Genomic DNA, 26,612 nt, shown 5'->3' on the forward strand with positions numbered 1-26,612 from the left:
CAAACAGCAGAGGACCCAGAACTGATCCCTGCGGAACTCCACTTGTAACTGGGCTCCAGGCTGACTATTTACCATCTACCACCACTCTGACTTCGACTTGTTAGCCAGTTCTCTATCCAACTGGCCAAATTTCCCTCTATCATACCTCCTGACTTTCCGCATAAGCCTACCATGGGGAACATTATCAAATGCCTTACTAAAATCCACGTACACTACATCCACTGCTCTACCCTCATCCACATGCTTGGTGACCTCCTCAAGACCTACCCTTCACAAATCCGTGCTGGCTCTCCCTAATCAAGCAGTGTCTTTCCAGATACTCATAAATCCTATCCCTCAGTACCCTTTCCATTACTTTGCCTACCACTGAAGTAAGACTAACTGGCCTGTAATTCCCGGGGTTATCCCTATTCCCTTTTTTGAACAAGGGCACAACATTCGCCACTCTCCAGTTCCCTGGTACCACTCCCGTTGACAGCGAAGACGAAAAGATCATTGCCAATGGCTCTGCAATTTCCTCTCTTGCTTCCCACATAATCCTAGGTTATATCCCGTCAGGCCCGGGGGACTTGTCTATCCTCAAGTTGTTCAAAATTTCCAACACATCTTCCTTCCTAACAAGTATCTCTTCTAGCTTACCAGTCTGTTTCACACACTCCTCTTCAACAATAAGGTCCCTCTCGTTTGTAAATACTGAAGAAAAGTACTCATTCAAGACCTCTCCTACCTCTTCCAACTCAGTACACAGTCTCCTACTACTGTCCTTGATTGGACCTACCCTCGTTCTCGTCATTCTCATGTTTCTCACATATGCATAAAAGGCCTTGGGGTTATCCTTGATCCTACCCGCCAAAGATTTTTCATGCCCTCTCTTAGCTCTCCTAATCCCTTTCTTCAGCTCCCGCCTGGCTATCCTGTATCCCTCCAACGCCTTCTGAACCTCGTTTCCTCAACCTTATGTAAGCCTCCTCCTTCCTCCTTACAAGACATTCAACCTCCCTCGTCAACCAAGGATCCCTCACACGACCATCTCTTTCATGTCTGACAGGTACATACATATCAAGGACATGTCGTATCTGTTCCTTGAAAAAGTTCCACATTTGCACGACATCCTTCCCAAACAGCCTATGCTCCCAACTTATGCTCCTCAGATCCTGTCTTACAACATCGTATTTACCCTTCCCCCAATTGTAAAACCTACCCTGTTGCATGCACCTATCTCTCTCCATAACCAAGGTGAAAGTCACAGAATTGTGGTCACCATCACCAAAATGTTCACCCACTAACAAGCCCATCACTTGTCCCGGTTCGTTACCGAATACAGCAGATACATGCTTTGTGCTTTCAAACACTGCCTTGAACTTGATAGTGCTATCATCGCTATATGATAAGTGGCCACGCACAACTAGCTCACTCATTAATTCCAACTCATTACTCATTACTAAACCCAATACTGCTTGTCCACATGAAGCATACAGGACATAATGCAGTGAGAAACAGTACCGGCAATACACCAGACATGCACTACCTTTCTGACAAATGCTTGACTCCCTCTAAATCTGTGTTCACGTTAAAATCCCTCATGAGTAGTACTCTGGCTTTGTTACATATTGGATGCTGCCTGAACTGCTGTGCTCTTCCAGCACCACTAATCCAGTATTTGGGTTTCAGCATCTGCAGTCATTGTTTTTACTTTGTTACATATTGCCTAGTTTTGTGCATTTTTACCATCCAGGACTTCAGAGCTGCTACCAGGCGGTCTGTACATAACACCTATTACAATTTTAGGATTTCGACTATTCCTCAGTTCCACCCACACGGTCTCCACTGAATGCGTTTCCTTCATTATGTCCTCCCTCATCACTGACAGAATTTTGTTTCTCATCACGGAGGCTACTCCACCACCTCTGCCATTTTCCATATCCGTCCTATACCACAATCCGATAACCTCGGTCTTCACAATTATCCTTCTGGAGACCACCTTTTGCTTTGCTCAATCTGCAGCACACTCTCCGCGGTCAATATCTCACACCAGAGAGCTCCACCATTCAAACTGATGACCATCGATCCACCTCAACTGCACCTCCCTTTCAGAATTCCCTGAGATATCAAAACTCCATCCACTGACACTGAAGTATCCTCAACAGTAGAACCCACACCACACTCTGGAGAATATCATTCTAAAGATTAACAACACAATAACTGTCAAAAGTTCACCTCATCTCAGTCTGAAATTATAGGAAATACAGTCTGAAAATCCAAGTCATTGGCACCTATTGCTTCTGCCTTTATCCACCCGACTGTTAATGAACACAACATTCTCTTGCATTTAGTCCAACAGGAGTTCCCATTCCTCAAAGCATCTTGACAGTGTCTTCAAATGGTATGATTATCTTAGTGCACGGTTAAGATTTCCAAAGTGATATCCTTACTCACTAACGTCCTTCTGTCATCCTTAAATGTCAGGGGCTACTCCTCTTTCCAAATCCCACCTTACTATTGCTAATAGTCTGCACTCTGGAAATGTTATTTCTCTACCTTGGTCAACTTGTAACTAAGGCACAGTGATGTCAATTAGATCGAAATATTCATCACCATTTGTGCCATTATTAGGCCGATCTGTTTGTGAAGGCTTCGGCTGTTAGAGAATAAGCCTTGATTTTTGTACCTGGCATTTTAAATACTCACTCTTTACACTTATCTTATTATTTGCTGCTGATGTGTAATAATCATCATTACAAGGATTGAACTTGCTGTGTTTGCTGACCCATTCTTCCTTCCTTAACCATATCGATCCACCGTTGTATGAACCCGACCGGTGAGTGCAGATATTGTAAAACACCCTTCACCTGACAAGCCCTCACCACAACGTTGTTGCTTTCAGACCCTATCCACACCACTAGTTAGACGATTGTTAGAAAACAGGGGAACGCTGACATCGATCAGGGAAGTGTGATCATCGAAAGTGAGGCATCACTTAATAAAAACCACGGTTTGTGCTCTTCAATAAAATACTTGCTGCTTTGGTGTTCCTGGTGCGTTTGCTCCAATCTCAAGCAGTAATGATGTGTTTGTGTATTGGGGGAAGAAGCTGAACAATGAAATTGGGCAAGAAAAAGTGAGACCGAGAGACTGAGCGAGTAGTTAAAAGGACGTTGCTTGATGAATGGGAGTGTGAGAGTGCGAAGCTGTGAGCAACCTCTGGTGGCTGCAAAAGCCTACTGCACCTGGTATTCCCAGGCGGTCTCCCATCCAAGTACTAACCAGGCCTGAGTCTGCTTAGCTTCCGAGATCAGACGAGATCGGGCGTTTTCAGACTAGTATGGCCATAGGCACAGACTGCTTCCATTTCTGCTTCCTTAAAGGCACACACTGCTGCATTTACAACAACATTTTGCCATTCAATCGTACTGCACAAAAACATTTCTTTTTCCTTTGCCTTTCTATTCTCCCATCTCCATCTTCAGTTCCTCTACTTCACCCTAGACACACACACACACACACGTTTATTACACAACAGGATCAACTCTTTCACACTCACTCCACTCCATTTCATTCCATGCCCATCCAAACTGCTTCACAAATAAACTCCTTTCCAAATTATAACCACAGCAACAGATCTCTTTTGAGTTTCTCAACTAGTTCTTTTTCCTCATCATCCCAATTTAGACATTTTGGTTCCCCCTCTAATAGTTTGAGATATAATTTCTTAGTCTTCTGTGCATAGGAATCAATCCACAATCTGCAATAACCTGTTAGACCCAAACATTTGCGTAACTCCCGTTTAGTCCTGGGCAGTGACATCCCCACTATTCCCTCTATCCGTTCTGGGCTTATCTTTCCCTTTCCATCACTAACTAAATGTCCCAAGTATTTCACTTCTCGCTCCACATATTGTAGTTTGTTTTTTGATAATCGCAGTCCCTGCTGACCCAGGAAATTCAATAATTTGTTTGTGGCTTCTACTACTCTCTCTCTTCTTTTTCCTGTTACTAAGAGGTCGTCTACATACTGCAACAGGGTGGTCCCCTTGGGGCTGCTAAATTTCTCCAATATTTGTTCTAACATCTGTCCAAATAAATTCGGGGATTCTGTAAACCCCTGGGGGAGCACAGTACACCGGTATTGCTGTTTCTGTCCTGTCTTAGGGTCTTCCCACTCAAAGGCAAACATATTCCTACCTTCCTCTGCCAAGGGACAAGCCCAACCATTTGTGATCATGAGGGATCTCACTTAATAACGTATAGGGGTTTGGTACCACTGGGTGCCTGATCTGTACTATGCGATTTAATGTTCTCAAATCCTGCCCCAATCGATAAGTTCCATCGGATTTCCGCACTGGTAGGATTGGGGTATTATAGGGAGACATACATGGCTCCAACAGTCCATCTCTAATCAATCCTTCAATTACTGGCTGCAGTCCTCGTTTACCTTCTGTGGAAATGGGATATTGTCGCTCACAGACAACGTCCCCTTTTCCTTTTTTAAAAATTTACTTCAAGGGGAGGGATCTGTAGTTTTCCACAATTCCCTTCTCTAGCTCATACAATAGGGTCTATCTCTCTCTCCACATCCTTTGTCAACATTGCCTTTTGTACAACTAATTCTTTTTCCCGAATTCCAATCCCCAGTTCTAAGAGGATAATTAAGTCTCTCCCTAATAAGTTACTTCCTATATCAGGGATATACAACAATTCCCCTTTGACCCTATCCTTAGGATCATCATAGGTTCAACTACTGGAACAGTAAACCCCTCCCCTTTAACCCCCGAAACAGTAATTGACCGTGTTGACATTCCTACTTTCTTTGGTTTAAAATTCAGCGATGACCGTGCTGCCCCCGTATCTACTAGGAAGACTACCTCTTCCCTACAGGGTCCCACCTTCAGGTTTATCAAGGGTTCCTGGTAGGCCCCCCCGAGGGCAGGAACCCCTGACACCCCTATTCTTCATCAAAATTCATAAGCGGAATTGCCCTCTCTTCCCTTTTCAGAGCAGGACATTCCTGCTTAAAGTGCCCTATCCTTCCGCAATAATAGCATCCTGCCTGTGGAGACCTCCAGCTCTGCCCCTGTCACTCGAACCCTCTATCAAACGCTCCCCCTTGTCCTCTCTGTCCGACATGCTGCCACGCACCGCTCCGATTGCTCACTATCGGTTCCATTGTTTTCGTAACTACCTCATCAACCGCAGCTACCATCATTTTCACCTTCTGTTTCTGTCTCTCATCCTCTCTCTTTACAAACACTTTCTGTGCCTCTCTTAACAATTCATCTAATGGCTTTTCACTCCACCCTTCTATCTTCTGTATCTTTCTCTGTATGTCTGGCCATTCCTTTGTCACAAAATGTACTTTCAAAAGACCCTGTGCCACAGGGTCCTCAGGGTTCATTCCAGAATATTTCCGCATTGAGTCTCTTAATCTTTGCAAGAAAGCTGAGGGAGTCTCACCTTTCTCCTGTCTAACTTCAAAGGCTTTAGTCAAATTCTGTGACTTCGGAACTACCTCTCTTATTCCATTTAGAATCAGGTCTTTCAATTCCCTCATTTCTTCTCTATGCTCTGTATTTTGATTTTCCCACTGGGGGTCTCTGAGGGGAAACTTCACTTCTCCCTCTCCAGCATCCCCATCTCCAATGGGGTGTTCCCTGTCCCATATTTTAATGGCTGCTCCCATATAAGTCCCCTTTCTTCCCCAGTAAATAGTATATTCAAAATAGACATTAACCCAGCCCAGGTATACAGACTGGGCCCCAAAAATTGATCAATTTGTTCAGACAACCCTATCGGATCCTCAACCAGGACCTTCATTTCTTTTTTAAATGTTCTGACCTCCCCACTGCTGAGGGGGACACTTACAAACCCAATCTCTTTGTCCCCTATTGGTACCTCCCGAAGGGGATAAGTCATTACGTTCTTCCCCTTTTTCTTTTTTAAAGAAATATTGCAGTATTTCTAGCTCCCCATAACTCCAAACACCAATTCATCAATTCATGCTTGACTAACTTTAAAGCCTGTTCCAAACTTGTAAATATATTTATATATTTACGTTCATTTATTCAGTATTTAATATTCAAAATGTAAAATGCATACAGTTCTCAATTTTGAAATCCACTGTACTCACCCAGTTTTAGTCCCTTAATTTAAATCCAAAATTAGTTTTCTTAAGTAGTGCTGACCAATCATTGCTCAATTACAATACTATAGGTCGTGAAATAATCAGAGCTGCCTTAAAAGAATTTGTCTATTCAAGTTTAACAAAAACCTCTAATGCATGAACAATGGCCGAATCCAAGGTCACAGATATTAACCATAGAATTTTGTTTTTACTACAATCTAATGTTGAACTGAAACTTCAACTGTCCTCCATAAATCGCTTTCATGTAAAGATAAAAGAGATTAGTTAGAAACTGATAGTAAGGCAGTTATGACCTGTAAAAAGAACAGGAGTTATCATTCTTTTTTTTTCATGATCTCTATAGAATCCTTCACCTTTAAATAAATCATGTTAAGTTTCCATAATAAAAATCAGATTCAAAACAGTCCCGGAACTCAAGCTCCAGGGAATAAAACGCAAACATTCAATCACCAACAAACAAATGTGCATTCAAACCAAATCACAAAGGGTTAAACTTTCTACCAGCTGTACAGCTCTTTTCATTCTCTCTCTCTCTCTCTCACTCATTGACAAATAAATTCAGATATTTACAAACCCAGTCTTCGTCCGACCTGTACTTTGGCCATAAAAGGCGGGACGAAGAATGGATTCCTTAGTCCATACGAAGCAACAATATTTAATCATCTTTTTCCCCTGTACAAGTATTATTTTGCCAATTCCACAACATCCTCCCCAAAGGACTTTCTGGAGGTACGTTGGAAGGGACCCCGCCTCCATTTCCATTGCTTTTTCCTTCTTTTGTTTTCCCGGAGGCTTTTCCCTACCCACGGCACAACCCATATTGAGTTCCTTCGTTAGTCCCTTATTAACTACTAAAACTCAATCCCGCCCACCAAGGCAATACTTAAAAGTCAGGTTTCTTACCTTGGTCTGTGCACAGAGTTGCCTGGCCCCTTGTCGCCGTATTCTCTATCGAACGCCTATCCCTGTCTGATTCAGATGTCTCTCTTGTGGGATTCGTACCAGTCTGCCAAGGGAGCAGACCAAACCAGGACACGAGACCGCTCCTCAATGGGGAACGGGATGCGTCTTCCCGGTGTCCAAGGCCAGCCACTCCCCCCGGTGATGGAAGAAAATCCCGGACAGCCCCCAATTGTGAGAAACAAAGCTCACACACCTCAATAATTGCAGTCCGAGACAAAATCTGAATCAGCAGTGTCCTTTATTTTACACTTGCAAATGGGTGAGATGTCCAGTGCCTATAAGATAGAGGACACACACCCAGTTCAATTCATACATAATATTTATATGATTTGATGTCTTTTGTTTTACATTGCTCCTCCCCTGCTTACATCTTCCACTTCCCTAAGACCGGCCCCCATTACCCCTGTTTATCTCTTGCCTTATCTGGCCTTGTCTGTGACAAAATGCTTATTCCTGGCCTCACAAGGCTGTTTGACCTCATCCTGCTGTAGGTCATTGTTAGGCATATTCTTTCTTCATCATTATCTACCCCCTTCATCTGTGCCTTTCCCGAGGCCGTTCTGATCCCTATGACCCTTTTAATTGGGGTTTGTTCCTGTGCTTCTGTAAAAGTGGGAAGCAGATGTTTATACCTACTGTTTGTACATGCGTATCTAGCTTAACTTCATCCCCTCACAACATCTTCTCTATTTGCCTGTAATGTCTACCATTGTTTTACTGGCACATCTCATTCTGACATACAATTTTAGCTAATACAAAAACAATTATATATTTACTCCACATCGTTTCCATTCTTGTTGACTCAGCTTGTGGCAAAAACAATTACACGCTGGTGTGAGTTCATTTTACTTTGTAAGATGGAATTGCAGAAGTAACATTAATTTACCTATATCCCACAGGGGCTACTCCTCTTTCCAAATCCCACCTTACTATTGTTAATAGTCTGCACTCTGGAAATGTTATTTCTCTACCTTGGTCAACTTGTAACTAAGGCACAGCGATGTCAATTAGATCGAACCATTCATCACCATTTGTGCCATTATTAGGCCGATCTGTTTGTGAAGGCTTCGGCTGTTAGAGAATAAGCCTTGATTTTTGTACCTGGCATTTTAAATACTCACTCTTTACACTTATCTTATTATTTGCTGCTGATGTGTAATAATCATCATTACAAGGATTGAACTTGCTGTGTTTGCTGACCCATTCTTCCTGCCTTAACCATATTGATCCACCGTTGTATGAACCCGACCGGTGAGTGCAGATATTGTAAAACACCCTTCACCTGACAAGCCCTCACCACAACGTTGTTGCTTTCAGACCCTATCCACACCACTAGTTAGACGATTGTTAGAAAACAGGGGAACGCTGACATCGATCAGGGAAGTGTGATCATCGAAAGTGAGGCATCACTTAATAAAAACCACGGTTTGTGCTCTTCAATAAAATACTTGCTGCTTTGGTGTTCCTGGTGCGTTTGCTCCAATCTCAAGCAGTAATGATGTGTTTGTGTATTGGGGGAAGAAGCTGAACAATGAAATTGGGCAAGAAAAAGTGAGACAGAGAGACGAAGCGAGTAGTTAAAAGGACGTTGCTTGATGAATGGGAGTGTGAGAGTGCGAAGCTGTGAGCAACCTCTGGTGGCTGCAAAAGCCTACTGCACCTGGTATTCCCAGGCGGTCTCCCATCCAAGTACTAACCAGGCCTGAGTCTGCTTAGCTTCCGAGATCAGACGAGATCGGGCGTTTTCAGACTAGTATGGCCGTAGGCACAGACTGCTTCCATTTCTGCTTCCTTAAAGGCGCACACTGCTGCATTTACAACAACATTTTGCCATTCAATCATACTGCACAAAAACATTTCTTTTTCCTTTGCCTTTCTATTCTCCCATCTCCATCTTCAGTTCCTCTACTTCACCCTAGACACACACACACACACACACACACACGTTTATTACACAACAGGATCAACTCTTTCACACTCACTCCACTCCATTTCATTACATGCCCATCCAAACTGCTTCACAAATAAACTCCTTTCCAAATTATAACCACAGCAACATACACACACCACAACGCTGTTTAGCCCCTACAACCTCTGCCTCCATTCAAACATCATGGCTCAGCTCTTGCCCAACTTCATATACAAGCCTCTGGCCCTTCGTACTGTGAGAAACAAAGCTCACACACCTCAATAATTGCAGTCCGAGACAAAATCTGAATCAGCAGTGTCCTTTATTTTGCACTTGCAAGTGGGTGAGATGTCCACTGCCTATAAGGTAGAGGACATACACACCAAGTTCAATTCATATAAATATTATGTATGATTTGATGTCTTTTGTTTTACATTGCTCCTCCCCTGCTTACATCTTCCACTTCCCTAAGACCGGCCCCCATTACCCCTGTGTATCTCTTGCCTTATCCGGCCTTGTCTGTGACAAAATGCTTATTCCTGGCCTCACAAGCCTGTTTGACTTCATCCTGCTGTAAGTCATTGTTAGGCATATTCTTTCTTCATCATTATCTACCCCCTTCATCTGTGCCTTTCCTGAGGCCATTCTGATCCCTATGACCCTTTTAATTGAGGTTTGTTCCTGTGTTTTTGTAAAAGTGGGAAGCAGATGTTTATACCTACTGTTTGTACAAGCGTATCTAGCTTAACTTCATCCCCTCACAACATCTTATCTATTTGTCCGTAATGTTTTAATGGCACATCTCATTCTAACATACAATTTTAGCTAATACAAAAACAATTATATATTTCCTCCACATCGTTTCCATTCTTGTTGACTCAGCTCGTGGCAAAAACAATTACATGCTGGTGTGAGTTCACTTTACTTTGGAAAATGGAATTGCAGAAGTAACGTTAATTTACCTATATCCCACAATTTCCCCCTTTTCTTTTAATTACTATTTGTTATCTTCTGCATTTTTCTTTTAGGGGCACCTGTTTCATCAAGGCTGTTTCAATCAGTCTTTGGGTGAGCCCTCGTATACAGGGTATGATACAACAGCCAATGGCCACCAATACCCCGACTACTACTATCAGGGAAGGAAGGATAGAAACCACCATCCCCTTCTACCTTCCAATCCAGGACTCGAGCCATCCTGTGAGAGATGTGTCTACTCCTGGATTCTCAGCCAATTCCTCTGCTAAGGTAGTCAATCCTCTTAAGGCCCGAGTAATTGAACCATCAGGTGCAGTGTTATTAGGAATAAAAGGTACAACAGCTTCCTCCTAACATCACACACACACACACACCCTTTTTCTGCTAAAACCCTATCAAGGGCCATTCTATTTTCCTATGCCATCCTACTTGTCGCATCAAGCTGGTCTGATATTCCTTTAACCGCATCTCTTGTATAATTTATAAATCGCTGTTGATTATAGAAAATGTAATTTATCCAATCTACATTTTTATTAATTGTTACCCACCAGAAGTGAGCTGATTCAAAGCCTGCTGCAATCTGGTTACGACCCTTGGATTCATCAGGTACCCCCCCTAGAGACTCCTACCGAATCGAGATAAATCCTATCATCGAAAGAAGTGTCTAACAGTAATCTCTTACCCCTTCCCTTTTTCCCTCCTATCTTCTCCTTCTCAAATGCCAGGGTAAATGGAATTGCCAATTGTACAATTGCACATATCCCTCTCCAATCTGGAGGGAGGGTGGGTCTCAATATTTTCCCTCCACAGTCCCACCACAGATCCGCTCGGGGAACCTTTAGTGCTGAGTAGTTCCCTCCCTTCTCCGTTTCGGTAACATTCTTAATCTCTGTACATAATTTCAGCTCCCCCAAATCATTCGACCGACTTGTACCTCGTCTACACACACAGGCTGTGTGATTTCCAACTGCGGCAGAAAACAGGGGGGGAGCTTTTGCATCTTTCTTCTCCAAGGGAGGGAACATCAGAGATAGGGGAGGTACAATTCCTATCATTCCATGCAGTCTCATCCTGATACAGGGCTATCATACATTTCATGCCCTTCCTGTCCCCCTTCCACCCGAGCGGAAAGGGAACCACCTGGGCCACTGGCCGACCGGAGGCACATGCAGAGCAATTGCTTTTGTTCAGACTTTTCACAGTATACTTTACCCATTCAACCCAGGCATTTGCATCCCTGTACCCAGTTTCTATTTCAATGGTCTGTTGGAAGTCCTTTACCTCTATAAATTTTACTACTTTAGGATCATCGGGAGGGGTGAAAGATTGTATCTTCTTACCCAGTAGTTCTACCCGTTTTCCCTGTCCTGCACTAATTCAAAAACAATAGCCGAAGAAATCCTTCCCATTTGCTTTCATTTCTATCCCAAACGTTTCATTTCATTGTATCTCATAGGTGCCCCCCCCCCCCCAGGATTGTTTTGTGCCATTTGGTTTTCCTTATCGTTAGGTATATTGGGTTACACTTTTTATCAGGACAATCACGAGCTGGTCGGAAGGGGGCCCGGTGTACTGTGACGAGACCATTATACTAAGTACCATCCCCATAGGACTTAAGATGTATCTCAGAGCTGCGGTACTGTCTCTGATTATCTACATCCCCACAATTTACTAAGCTGCATACATCAGCGTCTATTACTTGTGGATTATCAAATTCAGGAACCGTTAATAATACATATGAAATTGATATTTGACGAAATCCCAATACTAAAAGGGCTAGCATCATAATTCTAGCAGCATTCCCAGTATTCTAAACATCATGCTGAAGCACCAAAAAGACTTAATATACAATCTTACAGAAATAATCCCGCGCTGGCGTCGCCACTGTATAATTAGTTATTCAAAGTCTCTTTAGTCTGAGTTTCAGCGGGTCTTGCGTTGATTCGGCTGTCCAGACGTCTTCCTCAACTGGAGATTCCACTGGCCCTTTGATCCGAGTGTAGCGAGTCCAGCCTTTCCCCACCGTCCTTATTGCCGTTTCGGTCGTCAAAAGAGCCTGGTACGGCCCTTCCCAGTCCGGCTGCAATTTAGTCTCTGTCCATGATTTTACTAAGATTCAATCGCCCGGCTGGATGGGATGAACGGTGAATTCAAGGGGTGGAGTCTGTGCCAATAAACCCTGTTTCCTGAGGAAAGACAAAGAGGAGGACAAGCCCAGTATATACTTCTTTAAGAACAACTCTTTAGTTTCGGGAATTGGCAATTCTCCATTCGTTCCCAAGTAAGGTAATCCAAATAAGATTTCATAGGGGGATAGTCCCAAATCTTTCCTTGGGGCTGTTCGTACTCGCAAGAGAGCTATAGGTCAACATTTGGTCCAAGGGAGTCTGGTTTCTATTATCAATTTAGATAGCTGTCATTTGAGTGTTTGGTTCATTCTCTCAACCCTTCCCGATGATGGCGGGTGCCATTGAGTATGGAACTCCTAGGAAATTCCCAACCCTTTCATTACCCCCGTAACACTTTAGAGGTAAAGTGAGTTCCTTGGTCGGAATCAATATGGTTCACGAGCCCATATCGGGGAATTATGTGCTCCAATATTGTTTTAGACACTCCACTCACAGTGGTGGTAGCTAGGGGGTATGCCTCAACCCAACCAGATAGATGATCTACTATGACTAGCATATATTTTAGTCTCCCTACTCTGGGTAGTTCAGTATAATCTACTTGTATACTCTGGAAAGGTCTCAATCCTGGGTCTCTTCCTCCCGGGGTCTGTTTTCTCAAGACTTTCTTATTTACCTTTCTGCATATGATACATCCCTCACATATTTGTTTAGCAATTGTATATATTCCTTTACATCCATATTCCCTAAGAACTAAATCGCACATTGCTTGTACTCCCCAATGGCTGCCTTGATGTAGGACAGCCATAATCTCTCACATCATCATTTTGTTTAACATTCTCCTTCCATCAGGTAACCTCCAATGCCCGTCTGCTGTTTTTACAGCCCCTAAATCTCTCAATTCATTTTCTTCGCTTTCAGTAAATATAGGAGCTTCCCTAGGACTTGGGACAGTAGGTATTAGGGAATGAATCACCACTTCTTGTGGGTTCAGGGCTGCTTCGTTGGCCACTTCATCGGCTAATCCATTTCCCCTAACTTCTAGTTCATTTCCTTTCTGATGACCATTTACATGCACTACTGCTATTTCTCGGGGAAGTAATAGGGACTCCAAGACTCGTTTAATCAATTCTTCATGACTAATTCTTTCCCTCGGCTATTGATCAGCCCTCGTTCCTGCCGTATCTTGCCGAAAGTGTGCACAACACCAAATGCATATTTAGAGTCAGTGTATACTGTTCCCTCTTTATTCTCTAATGTCCTAAGGGCTCTTTCCAATGCATAGAGTTCACAAGTCTGAGCTGACCACCCATTTGGCAACCGTCCTGCCTCCACCACACCACTGTTTGTCCCGTCTACGACTGCATACCCATTATGTCTTTTCCCTTCAGTCACCCGGGATGATCCGTCTATAAAAGGTCTAGCCCCTGCATGAAGTGGAACATCTCTCAGGTCCATGCGGACCTTAGTTTGGTATTCTATAATGTCAAGGCAATCGTGCCCTGGATTCTGAGGAGAGTCTCCTTCCCCTTTCCAATGAAAGGCAGCTGGATTTAAACAATTGTCCGTGACCAACACTAGATCATCCTTTTCGATTAATATTGCCTCATGTTTCAGAATCCGCGAGTCTGTCAACCATCACCCAGCTTTTTGGTTTAGGATTGTTCTCACTTGGTGTGGAGTGCTTACTATTAGGGCTCCCCCAAATGTAAGCTTTCTGCTTTCCTCCACCAACAGTGCAGTGGCAGCCACGGCCTGCACACACTCAGGCCACCCCCGGGATACTGGATCCAGTAGCTTCGAAAGATATGCTACTGGTTGTCTCATTCCTCCCCACCTCTGGGTCAATACTCCCAAAGCCGCTCCCTTATCCACGGTAGCAAAGAGGTGGAAAGGTTTATCTAGAGAAGGTAAGGCTAACACGGGGGCATGGGTCAGATCTCTTGAGTTTCTCAACTAGTTCTTTTTCCTCATCATCCCAACGTAGACATTTTGGTTCCCCCTCTAATAGTTTGAGATATAATCTCTTAGTCTTCTGTGCATAGGGATCAATCCACAATCTGCAATAACCCGTTAGACCCAAACATTTGCATAACTCCCGTTTAGTGCTGGGCTGTGGCATTCCCAGTATTCCCTCTATCTGTTCCGGGCTTATCTTTTTCTCACTCACTAAATGTCCCAAGTATTTCACTTCTCGCTCCACATATTGTGGTTTGTTTTTAGATACTCGCAGTCCCTGCTGACCCAGGAAATTCAATAATTTGTTAGTGGCTTCCACTACTCTTTCTCTTCTTTTTCCTGTTACTAAGGTGTCGTCTACATACTGCAACAGGGTAGTCCCCTTGGGGCTGCTAAATTTCTCCAATATTTGTTCTAACACCTGCCCAAATAAATTCGGGGATTCCATAAACCCCTGGGGGAGCACAGTACACCGGTATTGCTGTTTCTGTCCTGTCTTAGGGTCTTCCCATTCAAAGGCGAACAAATTCCTACTTTCCTCTGCCAAGGGACAAGCCCAACCATTTGTGGTCATGAGGGATCTCACTTAATAAGGTATAGGGGTTTGGAACCACTGGGTGCCTGATCTGTACTATTCGATTTAATGTTCTCAAATCCTGCACCAATCGATAAGTTCCAACAGTCTATCTCTAATCAATACATGGCTCCAACAGTCTATCTCTAATCAATCCTTCAATTACTGGCTGCAGTCCTCGTTTACCTTCTGTGGAAATGGGATATTGTCGTTCATAGACAACGTCCCCTTTTCCTTTTTTTAAAATTTACTTCAAGGGGAGGGATCTGTAGTTTTCCACAATTCCCTTCCCTAGCCCATACAATAGGGTCGATCTCTCTCTCCACATTCTCTGTCAACATTGCCTTATTACAACTAATTCTTTTTCCTGAATTCCAATCCCCAGTCCTAAGAGGATAATTAAATCTCTCCCTAATAAGTTACTTCCTATATCAGGGATATACAGCAGTTCCCCTGTGACCCTAGCCTTAGGACCTTCTATCATAAATTCAGATATTTACAAACCCAGTCTTTGTCTGACCTGTATTTTGGCCAGAAGAGGCGGGACGAAGAATGGATTCCTTAGTCCACACGAAGCAATAATATTTTACCCCCGAAACAGTAATTGACAGTGTTGACATTCCCACTTTCTTTGGTTTAAAATTCAACGATGACCGTGCTGCCTCGTATCTACTAGGAAGACTACCTCTTCCCCACAGGGTCCACCTTGAGGTTTATCAAGGGTTCCTGGTGGGCCCCCGAGGGCAGGAACCCCTGACACCCCTATTCTTCTTCAAAATTCATAAGCGGAATTGCCCTCTCTTCCCTTTTCAGAGCAGTACACGCCCGCTTAAAGTGCCCTATCTTTCCGCAATAATAGCATCCTGCCTGTGGAGACCTCCAGCTCTGCCCCTGTCACTCGAACCCTCTATCAAACGCTCCCCCTTGTCCTCTCTGTCCGACATGCTGCCATGCACCGCTCCGGTTGGTCACTATCGGTTCCATTCTTTTCTTAACTACCTCATCAACCGCAGCTACCATCATTTTCACCTTCTGTTTCTGTCTCTCATCCTCTCTCTTTACAAACACCTTCTGTGCCTCTCTTAACAATTCATCTAATGGCTTTTCACTCCACCCTTCTATCTTCTGTATCTTTCTCTGTATGTCTGGCCATTCCTTTGTCACAAAATGTACTTTCAAAAGACCCTGTGTCACTGGGTCCTCAGGGTTCATTCCAGAATATTTCCGCATTGAGTCTCTTAATCTTTGCAAGAAAGCTGAGGGAGTCTCACCTTTCTCCTGTCTAACTTCAAAGGCTTTAGTCAAATTCTGTGACTTCGGAACTGCCTCTCTTCTTCCTTTTAGAACCAGGTCTTTCAATTCCCTCATTTCTTCTCTATGCTCCGGGTTTTGATTTTCCCACTGGGGGTCTCTGAGGGGAAACTTCACCTCTCCCTGTCCAGCATCCCCATCTCCAATGGGGTGTTCCCTGTCCCATATTTTAATGGCTGCTCCCCATACAAGTCCCCTTTCTTCCCCAGTAAATAATATATTCAAAATAGACATCAACTCAGCCCAGGGACACAGACTGGGCCCCAAAAATTGATCAATTTGTTCAGACAACCCTACCGGATCCTCAACCTGGACCTTCATTTCTTTTTTAAATGTTCTGACCTCCCCACTGCTGAGGGGGACACTTACAAACCCAATCTCTTTGTCCCCTATTGGTACCTCCCGAAGGGGATAAGTCATTACGTTCTTCCCCTTTTTCTTTTTTAAAGAAATATTGCAGTATTTCTAGCTCCCCATAACTTCAAACACCAATTCATCAATTCATGCTTGACTAACTTTAAAGCCTGTTCCAAACTTGTAAATATATTTATATATTTACGTTCATTTATTCAGTATACAGCTCTTTTCTTTCTCTCTCTCTCTCTCTCTCTCTCTCTCTCTCTCTCTCTCGCTCTCTCTCACACTCATTGACAAATAAATTCAGATATTTACAAACCCAGTCTTTGTCCGACCTGTATTTTGTCCAGAAGAGGCGGGACGAAGAATTGTCCATACGAAGCAACAATATTTAATCATCTTTTTCCCCTGTACAAGTATTATTTTGCCAATTCCACAACATCCTCCCCAAAGGACTTTCTGGAGGTATGTTGTAAGGGACCCCGCCTCCATTTCCATTGCTTTTTCCTTCTTTTGTTTTCCCGGAGGCTTTTTCCTTACCCACGGCACAACCCATATTGAGTTCCTTCATTAGTCCCTTATTAACTACTAAAACTCAATCCCGGCCACCAAGGCAATACTTAAAAGTCAGGTTTCTTACCTTGGTCTGTGCACAGAGTTGCCTGGCCCCTTGTCGCCGTATTTTCTATCGAACGCCTATCCCTGTCTGATTCAGATGTCTCTCTTGTGGGATTCGTACCAGTCTGCCAAGGGAGCAGACCAAACCAGGACACGAGACCGCTCCTCAATGGGGAACGGGATGCGTCTTCCCAGTGTCCAAGGCCAGCCACTCCCCCCGGTGATGGAAGAAAATCCCGGACAGCCCCCAATTGTGAGAAACAAAGCTCACACACCTCAATAATTGCAGTCAGAGACAAAATCTGAATCAGCAGTGTCCTTTATTTTACACTTGCAAGTGGGTGAGATATCCACTGCCTATAAGGTAGAGGACATACACACCAAGTTCAATTCATACATAATATTTATATGATTTGATGTCTTTTGTTTTACATTGCTCCTCCCCTGCTTACATCGTCCACTTCCCTCAGACCAACCCCATTACCCCTGTTTATCTCTTGCCTTATCCGGCCTTGTCTGTCACAAAATGCTTTTTCCTGGCCTCACAAGGCTGTTTGACCTCATCCTGCTGTAGGTCATTGTTAGGCATATTCTTTCTTCATCATTATCTATCCCCCGTCATCTGTGCCTTTCCCGAGGCCGTTCTGATCCATATGACCCTTTTAATTGGGGTTTGTTCCTGTGCTTTGTAAAAGTGGGAAGCAGATGTTTATACCTACTGTTTGTACATGCGTATCTAGCTTAACTTCATCCCCTCACAACATCTTATCTATTTGCCTGTAATGTCTACCATTGTTTTATTGGCACATCTCATTCTAACATTCAATTTTAGCTAATACAAAAACAATTATATATTTCCTCCACATCGTTTCCATTCTTGTTAACTCAGCTTGTGGCTAAAACAATGACACACCGGTGTGAGTTCATTTTACTTTGTAAAATGGAATTGCAGAAGAAACATTAATTTACCTATATCCCACAGTACCTTTGCTTCACAAACATTTATCTCCCTCACATTTCAATAGAACAACACATCCAGCATCCACTGCACTTTGACAGAAAATGATAGCTAAAATTCACCCTCCGATGTGTGCACGACTGCTTCCTCACATCTCTACGCAACCCTGTGGCCCTAAGTCTCACGTTATGTTCCTTCATTCTACAATCCCCAACCAGTAGAAATCGTTTATCGTTATCCACCTTCTCTTTTCCTATTCATGTCTCCAAGACTTTCATCACACCACCCATTAACATTCTCAATTCTACAGACCACAGGCCTAAATGATATGATCTCTCCTTCCATCTTAACCATGCAAGTCCAGGTATCATTCTTGTCAATCAATATTCTACTCCTTTCAGAAGGTTTGCGGCCCAGATCCGCTCACAGTACTCCAAGTGGGGTCTATCTAACCAGGGTTTTGTAGAACTGCAGCATAACTTCGGCATCCTTCTACTCCAGTCCTCTACTTAAAAAGGACAGCAATCTGTTCGCTTTCTGGATTATTTTCTGTATGTGTCCGTGACCTGAAACCCCAAGTTTCCTTGGACATGCACTTCATACCATTCAGAAAAATACCTTGATCTGTCCCTTCTTGATCCAAAAATGGATAGCCTCACTATTGCTTTCATTCAAATGCATTTGCCACAGTTTTGCTTATTGACTTAATCTATCAATATCCCCTTGCAATTTTATGCTGTCATCTACACAGTCTACAATGCAGCCTAACTTATGCAGCCACAAATTATGATATGACCTCCTGTGCCATTATCCATTCCCTCAACAAATAACATCAATAATTGAGGCCCTAACACAAGTCCGTGTGAGACATAACTGGTTACATCCTGCCAATTGACTACCTACCCAATATCTCTACTTTCTGTCACCTGCCACTCAAACAATCTCCGAGCCCTGTCAGGAATTTGCCCTCAATTCTCTTGGCTTTTACCTACTTAAGTGGACTTTGTCAAATGCTTTCTGGAAGTCCATGTAAACAACATCTATGGACATTATTCCCTGACAGCTACCTTCGTCCCCTCTTCAAACCCTCTGCAATGAATTTATCAGGCACGACCTACCTGTCATGTGGCTCTCCCTGGTTAACTCAACAATTTGAGGTGCTCACTTATCCCAGCCTTGATTATAGACTCCAACAAATTCCCTGCCATAGGTGCTAAGCTCCATGCTCTGCAATTCCCGAGTTTTCCGGGTTCTCCTCTCTTAAAAAGCGCGACTGACACGTGCAACAATCCAATCCGGAAGGACGACTCCTGGATCTCGGGAATTCTGAACGATTACAGTTCGGGCTTCTATGAGGCGCTTGTCGATTTGTTTTAACACCCACTGATGGAACCCGCCTAATCCCAGGCATTTGTCACCCTTTGATTCCAGTCATTTCCTCATTATCGATGTTTTATTCACCTTCATTTTATTCGGTTGCTTTTCCCGATCCACTTTTCATTTCACCGGGACTTCTGGCAAGCTATCCTCCTTTTCTCCTGAAAATACCGAGGTAAGGGGAATGATGGAACATCTCGACCATTTACAATGTCCCCACCTTCTCCTGACCACCCGCTTTCCCTTTAGGGCAGCGGAACATTTCTTCTCGATTTTGATGTCCCTGGAAAGATTCCGATCAAAATTCCTTTTGGGAGCTCTTTTACACTGCTTTGTGTCTTTCCTGCTCTCTGGATCTTTCCCAATCAGCAGGATCTATGCTGATATTTTTGTCCATGACTGTTTTCTTCTGTGAAGCAGAGCTTTCCCTCTCAGGGGTATCAACTGGTTTCCTATTGTCTTCAATGTTTCTTTAAACATCCTCCCGTCATCTTCAGTTCTTTTAGCCATCAGCAGATTTTCCAACCTTATTGTGGACGGTCTCTGTCTCATCGCGGTCAAGGCGGCTTTACCGAACTCTCCAACTCCAGCAGCATAGAACATAGAACAACACAGCACAGAACAGGCCCTTCGGCCCATGATGTTGTGCCGAACATTTGTCCTAGCTTAAGCACCTATCCAATTGCTGCTTAAAGGTCACAAATGATTCTGACTCTGCCACTCCCACAGGCAGCGCATTCCATGCCCCCACCACTCACTGGGTAAAGAACCTACCCCTGACATCCCCCCTATACCTTCCACCCTTCACCTTAAATATATGTCCCCTTGTAACACTCTGTTGTACCTGGGGGAAAAGTCTCTGACTGTCTACTCTATCTATTCCTCTGATCATCGTATAACCCTCTATCAAGTCACCCCTCATCCTTCGCCGTTCCAATGAGAAAAGGCCTAGCACTCTCAACCTATCCTCGTACGACCTATTCTCCATTCCAGGCAACATCCTGGTAAGTCTTCTCTGCACTCTCTCCAAAGCTTCCACATCTTTCCTAAAGTGTGGCAACCAGAACTGCACACAGTACTCCAAATGTGGCCTAACCAAGGTCCTGTACAGCTGCAACATCACTTCACGACTCTTGAACTCACTCCCTCTGCTAATGAACGCTAATACACCATAGGCCTTCTTACAAGCTCTATCCACCTGATTGGCAACTTTCAAAGATCTATGAACATAGACCCCAAGATCCCTCTGTTCCTCCACCTTACTAAGAACCCTACCGTTAACCCTATATGCCGCATTCTTATTTGTCCTTCCAAAATGGACAACCTCACACTTGACAGGGTTGAACTCCATCTGCCACTCCTCAGCCCAGCTCTGCATCATATCTAAGTCCCTTTGCAGTCGACAACAGCCCTCCTCACTATCCACAACTCCACCAATCTTTGTATCATCTGCAAATTTATTGACCTACCGTTCGACTCCCTCTTCCAAGTCATTAATAAAAATTACAAACAGCAGAGGACCCAGAACTGATCCCCGCGGAACTCCACTTGTAACTAGGCTCCAGGCTGAATATTTACCATCTACCACCACTCTCTGACTTTGACTTGTTAGCCAGTTCTCTATCCAACTGGTCAAATTTCCCTATATCATGCCTCCTGACTTTCCGCATAAGCCTACCATGGGGAACATTATCAAATGCTTTACTAAAATCCATGTACACTACATCCACTGCTCTACCCTCATCCACATGCTTGGTCACCTCCTCAAGACCTACCCTTCACAAATCCGTGCTGGCTGTCCCTAATCAAGCAGTGTCTTTCCAGATACTCATAAATCCTATCCTTCAGTACCCTTTCCATTACTTTGCCTAGCACTGAAGTAAGCCTAATTGGCCTATAATTCCCAGGGTTATCTCTATTCCCTTTTTTGAACAAGGGCACAACATTCACCACTCTCCAGTTCCCTGGTACCACCCCCGTTGACAGCGAAGACGAAAAGATCATTGCCAACAGCTCTGCAATATCCTCTCTTGCTTCCCACATAATCCTAGGATATATCCCGTCAGGCCCGGGGACTTGTCTATCCTGAAGTTGTTCAAAACGCCCAACACATCTTCCTTCCTAACAAGTATCTCTTCTAGCTTACCAGTCAATTTCACACTCTCCTCTTCAACAATAAGGTCCCTCTCGTTTGTAAATACTGAAGAAAAGTCCTCATTCAAGACCTCTCGTATCTCTTCCGACTCAATACACAGTCTCCCACTACTGTCCTTGATCGGACCTACCCTCGTTCTCGCCATTCTCATGTTTCTCACATACGCATAAAAGGCCTTGGGGTTATCCTTGATCCTACCCGCCAAAGACTTTTCATGCCCTCTCTTGGCTCTCCTAATCCCTTTCTTCAGCTCCCGCCTGGCTATCCTGTATCCTTCCAACGCTCTCTGAACCTCGTTTCCTCAACCTTATGTAAGCCTCCTTCTTCCTCCTTACAAGACATTCAACCTCCCTCGTCAACCAAGGATCCCTCACACGACCATCTCTTTCCTGCCTGACAGGTACATACATATCAAGGACATGTCATATCTGTTCCTTAAAAAAGTTCCACATTTCCACGACATCCTTCCCTAACATCCTATGCCCACAACTTATGCTCCTCAGATCCTGTCTTACAACATCGTATTTACCCTTCCCCCAGTTGTAAAACCTACCCTGTTGCACGCACCTATCTCTCTCCATAACCAAGGTGAAAGTCACAGAATTGTGGTCACCATCACCAAAATGTTCACCCACTAACAAGCCCATCACTTGTCCCGGTTCGTTACCGAATACAGCAGATACATGCTTTGTGCTTTCAAACACTGCCTTGAACTTGATCGTGCTATCATCGCTCTATGATAAGTGGCCACGCACAACTAGCTCACTCATTAATTCCAAGTCATTACTCATTAATAAACCCAATACTGCTTGTCCACATGAAGCATATAGGACATAATGCAGTGAGAAACAGTACCGGCAATACACCAGACATGCACTACCTTTCTGACAAATGCTTGACTACCTCTAAATCTGTGTTCACGTTAAAATCCCTCATGAGTAGCACTCTGGCTTTGTTCCATATTGGGTGCTGCCTGAACTGCTGTGCTCTTCCAGCACCACTAATCCAGTATTTGGTTTTCAGCATCTGCAGTCATTGTTTTTACTTTGTTACATATTGCCGAGTTTTGTGCATTTTTACCATCCAGGACTTCAGAGCTGCTACCAGGCGGTCTGTACATAACACCTATTACAATTTTAGGATTTTGACTATTCCTCAGTTCCACCCACACGGTCTCCACTGAATGCGTTTCCTTCATTATGTCCTCCCTCATCATTGACAGAATTTTGTTTCTCATCATGGAGGCTACTCCACCACCTCTGCCATTTTCCATATCCGTCCTATACCACTATCCTATAACTTCGGTCTTCACAATTATCCTTCTGGAGACCACCTTTTGCTTTGCTCAATCTGCAGCACACTCTCCGCGGTCAATATCTCACACCAGAGAGCTCCACCATTCAAACTGATGACCATCGATCCACCTCAACTGCACCTCCCTTTCAGAATTCCCTGAGATATCAAAACCCCATACACTGACACTGAAGTATCCCCAACAGTAGAACCCACACCACACTCTGGAGAATATCATTCTAAAGATTAACAACACAATAACTGTCAAAAGTTCACCTCATCTCAGTCTCAAATTATAGGAAATACAGTCTGAAAATCCAAGTCATGGGAACCTATTGCTTCTGCCTTTATCCACCCGACTGTTAATGAACACAACATTCTCTTGCATTTAGTCCAACAGGAGTTCCCATTCCTCAAAGCATCTTGACAGTGTCTTCAAATGGTATGATTATCTTAGTGCACGGTTAAGATTTCCAAAGTAATATCCTTACTCACTAACGTCCTTCTGTCATCCTTAAATGTCAGGGGCTACTCCTCTTTCCAAATCCCACCTTACTATTGCTAATAGTCTGCACTCTGGAAATGTTATTTCTCTACCTTGGTCAACTTGTAACTAAGGCACAGTGATGTCAATTAGATCGAAATATTCATCACCATTTGTGCCATTATTAGGCCGATCTGTTTGTGAAGGCTTCGGCTGTTAGAGAATAAGCCTTGATTTTTGTACCTGGCATTTTAAATACTCACTCTTTACACTTATCTTATTATTTGCTGCTGATGTGTAATAATAATCATGACAATGATTGAACTTGCTGTGTTTGCTGACCCATTCTTCCTGCCGTAACCATATCGATCCACCGTTGTATGAACACGACCGGTGAGTGCAGATATTGTAAAACACCCTTCACCTGACAAGCCCTCACCACAACGTTGTTGCTTTCAGACCCTATCCACACCACTAGTTAGACGATTGTTAGAAAACAGGGGAACGCTGACAGCGATCAGGGAAGTGTGATCATCGAAAGTGAGGCATCACTTAATAAAAACCACGGTTTGTGCTCTTCAATAAAATACTTGCTGCTTTGGTGTTCCTGGTGCGTTTGCTCCAATCTCAAGCAGTAATGATGTGTTTGTGTATTGGGGGAAGAAGCTGAACAATGAAATTGGGCAAGAAAAAGTGAGACCGAGAGACTGAGTGAGTAGTTAAAAGGACGTTGCTTGATGAATGGGAGTGTGAGAGTGCGAAGCTGTGAGCAACCTCTGGTGGCTGCAAAAGCCTACTGCACCTGGTATTCCCAGGCGGTCTCCCATCCAAGTACTAACCAGGCCTGAGTCTGCTTAGCTTCCGAGATCAGACGAGATCGGGCGTTTTCAGACTAGTATGGCCGTAGGCACAGACTGCTTCCATTTCTGCTTCCTTAAAGGCACACACTGCTGCATTTACAACAACATTTTGCCATTCAATCATACTGCACCAAAACATTTCTTTTTCCTTTGCCTTTCTATTCTCCCATCTCCATCTTCAGTTCCTCTACTTCACCCTAGACACACACACACACACGTTTATTACACAACAGGATCAACTCTTTCACACTCACTCCACTCCATTTCATTACATGCCCATCCAAACTGCTTCACAAATAAACTCCTTTCCAAATTATAACCACAGCAACATACACACACCACAACGCTGTTTAGCCCCTACAACCTCTGCCTCCATTCAAACATCATGGCTCAGCTCTTGCCCAACTTCATGTACAAGCCTCTGGCCCTTCGTACTTTGAGAAACAAAGCTCACACACCTCAATAATTGCAGTCTGAGACAAAATCTGAATCAGCAGTGTCCTTTCTTTTACACTTGCAAGTGGGTGAGATGTCCAGTGCCTATAAGGTAGAGGACATACACACCAAGTTCAATTCATATAAATATTATGTATGATTTGATGTCTTTTGTTTTACATTGCTCCTCCCCTGCTTACATCTTCCACTTCCCTAAGACCGACCCCCATTACCCCTGTGTATCTCTTGCCTTATCCGGCCTTGTCTGTGACAAAATGCTTATTCCTGGCCTCACAAGCCTGTTTGACCTCATCCTGCTGTAGGTCATTGTTAGGCATATTCTTTCTTCATCATTATCTACCCCCTTCATCTGTGCCTTTCCCGAGGCTGTTCCGATCCCTTTGACCCTTTTAATTGGGGTTTGTTCCTGTGTTTTTGTAAAAGTGGGAAGCAGATGTTTATACCTACTGTTTGTACAGGCGTATCTAGCTTAACTTCATCCCCTCACAACATCTTATCTATTTGCCCGTAATGTCTACCATTGTTTTACTGGCATGTCTCATTCTAACATACAATTTTAGATAATACAAAAACAATTATATATTTCCTCCACATCGTTTCCATTCTTGTTGACTCAGCTCGTAGCTAAAACAATTACACACTGGTGTGAGTTCATTTTACTTTGTAAAATGGAATTGCAGAATTGCAGAAGTAACATTAATTTACCTATATCCCACAATTTCCCCCTTTTCTTTAATTACCATTTGTTATCTTCTGCATTTTTCTTTTAGGGGCACCTGTTTCATCAAGGCTGTTTCAATCAGTCTTTGGGTAGGCCCTCGTATACAGGGTATGATAAAACAGCCAATGGCCACCAATACCCCGACTACTACTATCAGGGAAGGAAGGATAGAAACCACAATCCCCTTCTACCTTCCAATCCAGGACTCGAGCCATCCTGTGAGAGATGTGTCTACTCCTGGATTCTCAGCCAATTCCTCTGCTAAGGTAGTCAATCCTCTTAAGGCCCGAGTAATTGAACCATCAGGTGCAGTGTTATTAGGAATAAAGGTACAACAACTTCCTCCTAACATCACACACACACACACACCCTTTTTCTGCTAAAACCCTATCAAGGGCCATTCTATTTTCCCATACCATCCTACTTGTCGCATCAAGCTGGTCTGATATTCCTTTAACCGCATCTCTTGTATAATTTATAAATCGCTGTTGATTATAGAAAATGTAATTTATCCAATCTACATTTTTATTAATAGTTACCCACCAGAAGAGAGCTGACTCAAAGCCTGCTGCAATCTGGTTACGACCCTTGGATTCATCAGGTACCCCCCTAGGGACTCCTACCGAAACGAGATAAATCCTGTCATCGAAAGAAGTGTCTAACAGTAATCTCTTACCCCTTCCCTTTTTCCCCCCTATCTTTTCCTTCTCAAATGCCAGGGTAAATGGAATTGCCAATTGTACAATTGCACATATCCCTCTCCAATCTGGAGATAGGATGGGTCTCAATATTTTGCCTCCACAGTCCCACCACAGATCCGCTCGGGGAACCTTTAGTGCTGAGTAGTTCCTTCCCTTCTCCGTTTCGGTAACATTCTTAATCTCTGTACATAATTTCAGCTCACCCAAATCATTCGACCGACTTGTACCTCGTCTACACACACGCGAGGTGTGATTTCCAACTGCGGCAGAAAACAGGGGGGGAACTTTTGCATCTTTCTTCTCCAAGGGAGTGAACATCAGAGATAGGGAGGTACAATTCCTATCATTCCATGCAGTCTCATCCTGATACAGGGCTATCATACATTTCATGCCCTTCCTGTCCCCCTTCCACCCGAGCGGAAAGGGAACCACCTGGGCCACTGGCCGACCGGAGGCACATGCAGAGCAATTGCTTTTGTTCAGACTTTTCACAGTATACTTGACCCATTCAACCCAGGCATTTGGATCCCCGTACCCAGTTTCTATTTCAATGGTCTGTTTCAAGTCCTTTACCTCCATAAATTTTACTACTTTAGGATCATCGGGAGGGGTGAAAGATTGTATCTTCTTACCCAGTAGTTGTACCTGTTCTCCCTGTCCTACGCTAATTCGAAAAC

General features: G+C 43.7%; 3 non-coding genes across 3 annotated transcripts; all 3 read right to left on the minus strand.

The window, feature by feature from the left end:
- Positions 1-3,215: 3,215 nt before the first annotated feature.
- Positions 3,216-3,334, minus strand: LOC140491736 (5S ribosomal RNA). Its single transcript, XR_011963407.1, has one exon. It is a non-coding gene; the product is annotated as a 5S ribosomal RNA (ribosomal RNA).
- Positions 3,335-8,749: 5,415 nt separating this feature from the next.
- LOC140491694 (5S ribosomal RNA) lies at positions 8,750-8,868 on the minus strand. Its single transcript, XR_011963368.1, has one exon. It is a non-coding gene; the product is annotated as a 5S ribosomal RNA (ribosomal RNA).
- A 15,119-nt stretch (positions 8,869-23,987) lies between these two features.
- Positions 23,988-24,106, minus strand: LOC140491704 (5S ribosomal RNA). The gene has a single exon (XR_011963376.1). It is a non-coding gene; the product is annotated as a 5S ribosomal RNA (ribosomal RNA).
- Between the last annotated feature and the right edge of the window lie 2,506 nt (positions 24,107-26,612).

This window comes from Chiloscyllium punctatum, chromosome 19, assembly GCF_047496795.1.
Source record: "Chiloscyllium punctatum isolate Juve2018m chromosome 19, sChiPun1.3, whole genome shotgun sequence".
Classification (NCBI taxonomy): Eukaryota; Metazoa; Chordata; class Chondrichthyes; order Orectolobiformes; family Hemiscylliidae; genus Chiloscyllium; species Chiloscyllium punctatum.